Below are 10,166 nucleotides of genomic sequence, written 5' to 3' on the forward strand. Positions count from 1 at the left end.
AGGTGGATTTCTGAGTTCAAGGCCAGCCTGGTCTACAAAGCGAGTTCCAGGACAGCCAGGGCTATACAGAGAAACCCTGTCTCGAAAAAACAAAAACAAAAAAAAAAAAAAGAAAGAAAAAGAAAAGAAAGAAAAATAGATAAAACTAGTATAAAAGTCTACTGTGTGCCTTTCTATGGTTTCCACATTTTCTTTTTCCATATTTTATGTGTGTGGTAGTATGCTTCTGTGTATATGTGTTTATGTGGAATTTTGCATGTGTGTAGGAACATGTGTGTGGGCACATGTGTACAAATGTGCTTGTGCATGTGGTCCTCAGAGATTGGTCCACCTAGCATTTAGCTGAATTTCTGGGATCTGAACTCCAGTTCTCACATTCGTGTAGCAAGAACTTTAACTGTTGAGCCATCGCCCAAGCTTCTTGTTTCCAAATTTTCCAAAGGAAACATATAATCCTTTTAAATTATAATACAAAATATGAAAACAAAAAGGAGAGATGGCTCAGCAGTTAAAGAGTACCGACTGCTCTTTCGAAGGTCCTGAGTTCAAATCCTAGCAACCACATGGTGGCTCACAACCATCTGTAATGAGATCTGATGCCCTCTTCTGGAGTGTCTGAGGACAGCTACAGTGTACTTACATATAATAAATAAATAAATAAGTAAATAAATAAATAAATAAAGCTTTTTTAAAAAGAAAAAGAAGAAAACAAAAAGGAAAGCATCATACATATTTCTTTCAAAAGTCCTTATGTTCTTTATCAAGTAGAATAGCCTATTATTCAAAATATATCTAACCAAGACTTCAAATTATTCTTGTGCATTTTTTCTTTCTCTTATTTGTTTATCTACCTATTTATTTACAGGAGAGGATTATTCTCTAAGCAAAGGGGAGTACAATAATATCCTGTAGGGACATACCATTAATTTAGCAGTTTAACAAAAATATCTGGTTATTTTCTTGGATTAGTGGGGGTGGATTGAGTGGGTTTTCTGACTATTGTTTTATTTGGCTAAAATCCAAATTTAGTCTATTCACCAGGACAGAGATCTTTCTGGGGTTTCTGTCTTTCTTCCAAAATTAGATATGATGTACCAGAATCCACTGCCTTGCAACTTTTGGACACATGTATGCTACCTTCAAAGACTAGCAGCAATAGAGCAACCTGGTTTCTCTTTAAAAGACTTTGCTGCCTTTGCTGATTAACCCAGACTCACCCAGGATAATCTCCCCTTTGTTTAATTCAACAGCAACTGGTTGGAAGATTAATTGCGTTTGCACAAACCCCTTACCATCACTTCTGTCAACACTGCATGGGTTAATCTCCTAAAATTCTGTATGTGGACGATGAGAGAGTTTCGGTTTCCTTCACAATTTTTTTTTTCAAATGAGCCTCTGGACCTGACCCCCAAAGTCCTTTGTCATCTCATAATTCTTGGTGTGGAGCATCTGGCTATTTAAATGCAAGAACTTGTTCAGGCTGAAAGCTAAAGAAAGACATTAAACTGGGTTTATTGTGTTAAACTGATATATGCTCACTGAGTATTAAAAAAAAAAAAGCAAAGCACTTACAACTAATAAAATCAGCTGAGTACTTGGATATTTAAAGACCCTACACCACTTCCTGGCTTACCTCTCTCATAGTATAATGTAATAGTAAATTACAGTGGTATCTGAGAAATGCAAATGAACACACCCTCCGTATATACAACTCACAATCTTAAAATGTTTTATGTAGTGTTTATGATAATCTTATGCAGCCGGAAATGTGCATAATACACACTCACAAATGAAATTGAATATGCTGTTATTTTGTCAAAATTGATTTGGTTAGTAGACAGCAACTACAATGTTCCCTAGCAACAATAACATTTCGTGATTTATGAACAACATTAGCCAACAGAATCAACCAAAGCAGTCCTGTTGAAATTGAAGCTGACAGAACACCACATTGTTGAATTCCAAATTATGAAGACCAAGTAAACAAAACTACTGGAATCAAATTTTCCCGAGGGGCTTTGTTTTCTCTTTCACTAGTGGCTTACAATCTGAAACCAAAAATTGAGTTGAACTCAATTTTCAAGGAAGTATAACAATGCTTTGGGACCAGCTGTCCATTTATCAACAACAATTATTAGGGTGTTTATATGTTTAGTTCTTCATTGCTTACAGAAGCGGGTGACAAAATCATGGATTATTCTTATAAAGCTGGATTGTTGTCCTGGAGATAGAGATATTTATGTGTATCAACCTCAAATCATGGCCATTTGTCTGAATTAAAGATTGAGATCACACACACACACACACTAATCAAACCAGCATTTCCACCTTTGAGACATTTCAATATACAGTTTCAATTGTAAAGTTTTTCGTATCAGATCAGCCTGTGGTACACTGTCTTGATGGATAATTGATGGAGGAGGGCCCAGTCCACCATGGTAGCACACTTTATGGGCACGTAGTCCTAGACTGTATTAGAATAGTAGCTAAGCACTAGTCTGAGTGAGCAAACATGCATTATCCCTCCCATGGGTTTCTGACTCAATTGTCTGCGGGAATTCCTGCCCTGACTTCCCTCAGCTGTCAACTATGGCCTGGAAAGGTCAGCTCAATAAATCTTTTCTCTTCTTAAGTTGCTTTTTGTCAGAGTATTTTATCACACAAACAGAAAGGAACCTAAAATAGTCACATGTGTAAGAGTATTACATCTTGAATGTAGAATGAAACAAGTATGTATTCCAAACCACAGCTAACTACAGGGGCCATTAATATTTTAGAAGACATTCAAATACCTATATATACTGCATTGTGTTTAAATCAGATTGTGCATATCAATCACATTACTTCATAAACATATACAATTTTTGTTTATCTTTTTGTTTATTAAACATTAGTAAATATTTAAAAGTAATACACTAAGTGTTGCCTTTTCCAAAATATAAATCATACACAAGCTAATCTACTATTTCAAGAGATATCAACTAAGGAATAACAAGATGGATTTAAGTTGGGTGTGGCCCTGCACACTTTAATCCTGGCACTTGGGAAGTAAAGTTATGAAAATTAGTTCATGGTCATACTTAGCTACTTAGTGAACTTGACAATGCCAGCCTGGGCTACCTCAGACTCTTTCTCACATAAACACGCGCGCACGCGCGCGCGCGCACACACACACACACACACACAATTAAGAGATGAGTTTAGGACTGGAGAGATGGCTCCGTGGTTAAGAGCACTGATTGCTCTTCCAAAGGTCCTGAGTTCAAATCCCAGCAACCACATGGTGGTTCACAACCATCCTTAAAGAGATCTGACGCCCTTTTCTGGAGTGTCTGAAGACAGCTACAGTGTACTTACATATAATAAATAAATAAATCTTTAAAAAAAAAAGAGAGATGAGTTTATTTTCTGAAAGTCTTACCTAAATATATTTAAGATATTTTTTACTTTTAAGATGGCTTTTGTAAAGTATATGGTGTTTAAATCTCACATCTAACTGGGTGGTGGTGGTCCACACCTTTAATCCCAGCACTTGTGAGGCCAGGGCAGGTGGATCCCTGTGAGCTGGAAGCCAGCCTGATCTACAGAGCAAGTTCCAGGAAAGCAGGGGCTACACAGAGAAACCTTGTTTCAAAAACAAACAAACAAACAAACAAACAGACAAACAAATCTCATACCTAAGGCATAAATTTATGCTTAGTGAATTAGAATAAGGAAAAGGAAGTAACATTTAGTTATTAACATTTGTACTTAGCATTCTCTAAAAGAACAGAAATACTAGTGTATGTGGGGATTCATTTATTAGATTGACTTGCACAGTTCAGTCTGGCCAGAGTAATAGTGACTGATTTTACTGTTGAGATCCTGAAAACCTGGTAAGTGCTACCTTAGTCCACAGGACTGGATGCTTCAGGATTTCCAATTTCATTCTGATGGCCTGGGGAACTCAAGGTTTTCAGTCCAAATAGAAGACAGAAGAATGGGTTCTGATAGCAGCAAATGATAGTCGTGATGAGAATAGTGCAGATGAACTTATCAATATGCTCTCTACATCCCTGTACTCATATCTATAGGAAATCTATAGTTAAACTTATCTATAGATATAACTATAGGTATGTAAAGGTGTAAAACAAGAAAACTTTCAAACTTATTTTATTCTAATTTTTCAAAGCATAAAAATTCACAAATGTGCATTTACTCAAAGCTGATGATCAAAATTTGCCAGTGCAATAGTAGGAAACAGCATGCTAAAAATCATCGGGATGGGGAAGGTTTTGCTTTACAGTCTTGTGTTCGGATATGAATATGAATAAAATAACAAACAGATCAGCAGGAGAAAATAGCTTTTATTTACATGTACAATACACATCTGTGTGGGTCTGTTTAGTAACAAGTAACTCACACAGGAGGCTTTGGCTATACAACCTATAGAGCTAACATAGTAAGAAAGAGAAGGGAGAAGAACTTCTATGAGAAGAACACATGAGGGTTTTTTTATTGAAAACCCGAATGGGATTCTAGAAGAAAAAAAATGAGGCTGGAAGATCTGTGATATTTGTTTATTCAGGTGTAAGTCGTTCTGCCTTCTGAGCATGAAACTCCCTAAGAGCAATGATTTCTGCTAGGTTTAGTCTTACTCTCTTTCCTGACAGTAGAAATCACCTCAAAAACAAAGCTTACATCTCAGAAAAAGGTCTGATTTTAATCAGATGAGGAAAGCTCCAAAGAGACTTCTTTCTGCATCTGTTCAATCTCAGATATCTTCGCCATAAAATACCCCTTAAGCAGCCCTTAGGTTCTGAGTGGAAGCCATTCTGGAATGGAGGTATTAAAAGCCTGCAGCATGCCAGGCAGTGGTGTCCCATGCCTTTAATCCCAGCACATTTGAGGCAGAGGCACCAGCCTGGTCTATACAGTGAATTCTAGGACAGCCAAGGTTACACAGAGAAACTCTGTCTCAAAAGCAGTTAATGAAAGTTGCAGCATTACCAATTCTATATCATTAAAACTGGGGGGAAAAGTGGCAAACAGAGCAAGCTATAGAAGCAATTGGGTGTGGCATACTCTGCAAGAACTTAAAACATAATTTACTCTTCCTGTATTAACCATTTCTGAGAAAAAGCATATTTTTTGAGACAGGATCTCATGTAGCCTAGGCTGACACTGACTTCAATTTTCTTTCTGATTGACAAGAGTACATCTTCAAGTATCTTGGACACTTTGATTAATAACCAAGAGATGTCTTGAAGAGAACTTTATTCTATTTATTTTTTTATATTTTTTGTTAGATATTTTCTTTATTTACATTTCAAATGTTATCCCCTTTCCTGGTCTCCCTCAGAAAACACCCTCCCGTTATCTCCTCCCCCCTCCCCCTGCTCACCAACCCATCCACTCTTACGTCCTGGCCCTCATATCACCCACAATGAGGCATAGAGCCTTCACATGACCAAGGGCATCTCTTCCCATTGATGTCTGACAAGGCCATCCTCTGCTACATATGCAACTGGAACCATGAGTCCCACCATGTGTACTCTTTGGTTGGTGGTTTAGTCCCTGGGAGCTCTGGGGGAGCTCTGGGGTATTGACTAGTTCATATTGTTGTTCCTCCTATGGAGCTATAAATCCCTTCAACTCCTTGGTTTCTTTCTCTAACTCCTTCACTGGGAATCCATCTCATATACAGTCACCAAACCCAGACACTATTGTGGATGCCAACAAGTGCTTGCTGGCAGGAGCCTGATAAAGCTGTCCCCTGAGAGGCTCTGCCAGTGCCTAACAAATACAGAAGTGGATGCTGACTTCAAATTTCTGATCCTCCTTCATCTATGCACCCATCCCCACCTCACCCCTGCCATATACTAGGCTCATAGATGTGTGCCAGCACAGTAGCAGAAGAGCTATGCTTCCCTACCTCATTTTAAAATAATATTGATATCAGGAACAGCTTCTTTTTTCGTAGACTTGGACTAGGCTTACATTTTTAGCTACTCAAAGAAATGTTTGCTTTTTAGAACCAATCAACTAATCAAGATTAATTCACTTCAAGATCATCATTATTTCTATGTTCATCAACGCAAAACTACTATGCTATAAATCCTACCTACTCTATATCAGGTCTCAGCCTAAACTCACCCGCACAGGCTCTAACTCCTCCTCAAATGCCCTGTGAACACTGTTCCTCAGATTTCCCAGTTTGAGGTAGTTTGGCACTATCTTGCCAGAGAGTGTCCAATAAACTCAGCATTGCTCTAACATCTGTATTAGATATCAACAGATTGCTCTATTACCTGAACAAATTATTTATAACTGCATCATAAACAAGGCTCCTGGGTATCTTTTCAAAGACATGATAGATAAGTCAACCTTCCAGGATTCTCTGCCTTTATGAAGATTTATACTTTCCACTGTCTTTGGGATTTCATATATGTTGTTACAAAAATCTGATAGATTGCAAAACCAATTCATCAATTCATAGTTTCGTTTTTCTTGGCTGAGAATCCAGTCAATTGAAGAAAAGATAATCCCAACATTATGTTTCTTTTTCCTTATGAGTATCTATCAATTGCACAACTATGAGGAAATTCATTTGTTTTCTGGGGGGAGGGGTTGTTTAGTTCATGCCGCTGTCTTTTGTTGTTTTTGTTTGTTTGCTTGCTTGCTTGCTTGCTTGCTTGTTTTTTGAGACAGGGTTTCTCTGTGTAGGTCTGGCTGTCCTAGAACTCACTTTGTAGACCAGGCTGGCCTCGAACTCAGAAATCCGCCTGCCTCTGCCTCCCGAGTGCTGGGATTAAAGGTTTGCGCCACCACGCCCGGCTTTATGACTTGTTTTTGAGATTGCAACATATTTACACTATATCCCCTCCCCGCTTTCCTCCTCAAACCCACATTATAACCCTTCTTACTCTCTTTTAAATCCATAGCCTCCTTTTTCATAAACTGATGTTATAGAATACTTTGGGTACTTAATTTAACATTTTTGAAATATTTTTCTTGATTTATATATTTATAAGGTTCTTCACACTTACAATAGCATTAAATTAAATATTTGAAAATATTTATCAACTAGCAGCTTTTCAAATTATTTCGTCCTCCTTTTGGGATGTCCAGGAGGAGAAGAAATTAGTAATGCAGGCTTTACAATATGGATTTTGCACCTTTCTGAGATGGAAACTACTTAAAGATTAAAGGTGCCGGGTGTGGTGGCACACGCCTTTAGTCCCAGCACTTGGGAGGCAGAAGCAGGCAGATTTCTGAGTTCAAGACCAGCCTGGTCTACAGAGTGAGTTCCAGGACAGTCAGGGCTACAGAGAAACCCTATCTCGAAAAACCAAAAAAAAAAAAAAAAAGATTAAAGGTAATTTTTTTTTAAACAGCCCTGGCTGTCCTGGAACTCACTTTGTAGAACAAGGGGGCCTGAAATCCACAAAGATCCTCCTGCCTTTGCTTCTCAAGTGCTGCGATATAAGGAGATGAACGTGAGCCTTGTCACTAAAGAAAAAATGTACTTAGAGCCCATTTCCTTAACTTGGGTCAGGATGCAGGTCATTTTGTTTGATTCTCTTAGACAGTAGCCCTTTTCCTAATGTTTAATTTTGTGCATTAATTTCCAGGCTTTCACGGTGACTAAGCTGTTGTTTCTACAAAGCCTTTGTGATAAATACGTAAGCTCCCTGTTTGCATTTTAATTATTAGAATGATCCATAGACATCTCTATAGTTAATGTTACTGAAAAGAACAAGAACCTGAAAATATTTTTGAGGTTCCCTTAGCAACACACTATTCAGATAGCATCACATTGTATTTTTATGTAACATAAAGTTTATAACTATAATAATGAAGTTTTACAACTTGGATAGTCTTCGCAGCTTTGGAAAGGAAATTACTAACAAGCAAGTGAATAAGTCACTGGGTGTATACAATAGAGAAGCTGTGAATTTTTTCAACTCTTCCAAAGAACTTTCATGAAAACCCGTTAAAAGTAACGGGTAAATCTTAAATTCAAGTAATGAAAACAAAACTACTTCATAAGCAAAGGATGGAAACGGCTCATCAGTGAAGAGCACTTACTGCCATTGTAAAGTACCAGAGTTCAGCTTCCATAACCCACATTCAGCAGCTCAGGAATGCCTGACATTCTTTCCTGGCCTCCACAGACATCCATACACATATGCCCCCCCCCACACACACACATGATGTGTATCCATCAACCCTCACCAGAGAACCTTCTATTTCTAATAGATTATGATGAATACAGAGACCCACAGACTTGCCAGTGTGCACAGAATGAGAGACTACAGAAATGCCCAGCTTGCAATGGAACATGGGCATTGCATTCCTTCCTCCACGTGCTTATGGATTATTGCAGAAGAGGCGAGTGAGAGGAGTGTAAGAGCCAGGTGACTGTAAGAAAACATCTGGACCCAGCAGAGCAGCTGCACATGTGAACTCAGAGGCGCATAAGATCCATGCAAGGTCAATCTAGACCATCTGAGTAGGGAATGGGGAGTTGCACAGGAAGGTTCCACTCCCAGCCAGGGAGTCACTGACAATTGTTTGCTGCTGGGAGAGGAAAAGTCAATTTTGTCTAGTGGAAAGCCACATAGCCAAGAATATTGGGGTAGGATGTTGGCCTTGATGGCGGAAAGATGGCATAAGGTTGTGTGGGGAATGGAAGAGATGCATCTGGGAGGAGTTGTGGAAGGGGGAAGATGAGTATGATCGAAATATGTGCGAAATCTTCAAAGAACTAATTTTAAAGTTCAAACTCAATACAAAACAAGATTTAAAAACATATCACATGGTAAAAAAGGATAGTACATGACATTTATATACTTAAAACTATTGTTTTTGTTTCTTTAAATAAGCAAAATTTACTTTCAAACCAATTCATTAATTAAACAGTATTTTCCTCAAATGAGCTTATGCTATTGCTGAAACAGCAGAACCCCAACATGCAAGATTTGTGATTAGGGTTTATGAGAACTTTAGATATTAATAAAATACTACTTCTACAGATTTTCTAGCAGTATTACATAAATATACCTTAACTAATGTGGTTATTTTTAATGTAATGAGAAAAGTCCAGTAGGAAGACAATCTAGGGCGTGGGGCATGGCTCAGTTGTTAGAGTGCTGGCCTCGCCTACACAACGTTCTATGATTGATCCTCATTCCTTCATAAACTGGGTGTGGGCACGTGCCTGTGATAACCGTACTGAGGCGGCAAAGACAGGGGAAGGAGAAGTCAACCATAAGTTATAGAGAGAGTGCAAGGCCAGCCAGGCATACTTGAGATCTTGTCTGAAAAACCTAGAGAAAAATATAGAGAATACTGCAGTTGGAACAAAGACACAGGAACGTTAGAAATAAGTATAATTTACGCTTTAAGAAGACTTTTTACAATGCTTTATTGACTTTGAGCTGTACACATTTAAAGGACAATTGCTGAAAATGATACATGTAATGTTAGTATAGGGGCCAGCATGATTATAAAGCCTCTGAATATTTACAGTACCTCTCTCAGTGTCTCTTCTATTGCTGTGATGAGATACCATGGCAAAGGCAGCATGTAAGAGAATGCATTTTATTGGAGGCTTGCTTAGGGTTTGGGGTGAATCTATGACCATCATGGCAGACAAGCAGGCGTGGTGCTGGAGCCGAGAGGATACATCCTTATCTGAAAGTAGGAGGCAGAGAGAGCTGAGTTGAAGTGGCACAAGTATTTTGAATCCCCAAAGCAGTGGCACACTTCATCCAACAAGACCACACTTTCTAAGCCTGCCTAAATAGGCTACCAACTGGGAATCAAACATACAAACGTATGAGCCTATGCATTTACATTCAAACTACCACAGTAACCAACAGATAAATCTCATACCATTATGGAAGATTGTGGCTTCTGTCCTTTAAAGCTCATTCACTTGTCCAGAATTTAATGGACTAAAATGATATTCTTGATTAGGCAAATCCTTATTTAAGTTAATAGGCATGACAGTAAAATCAAATTAAGGTAAAATGAACCCCAAATTAATAATGTTCTTTCCGAAGCCGGGGCAGGCGGATTTCTGAGTTTGAGACCAGCCTGGTCTACAAAGTGAGTTCCAGGACAGCCAGAAAGGAAGGAAGGAAGGAAGGAAGGAAGGAAGGAAGGGAGGGAGGGAGGGA

This window comes from Mus caroli, chromosome X (assembly GCF_900094665.2).
Source record: "Mus caroli chromosome X, CAROLI_EIJ_v1.1, whole genome shotgun sequence".
NCBI lineage: Eukaryota > Metazoa > Chordata > Mammalia > Rodentia > Muridae > Mus > Mus caroli.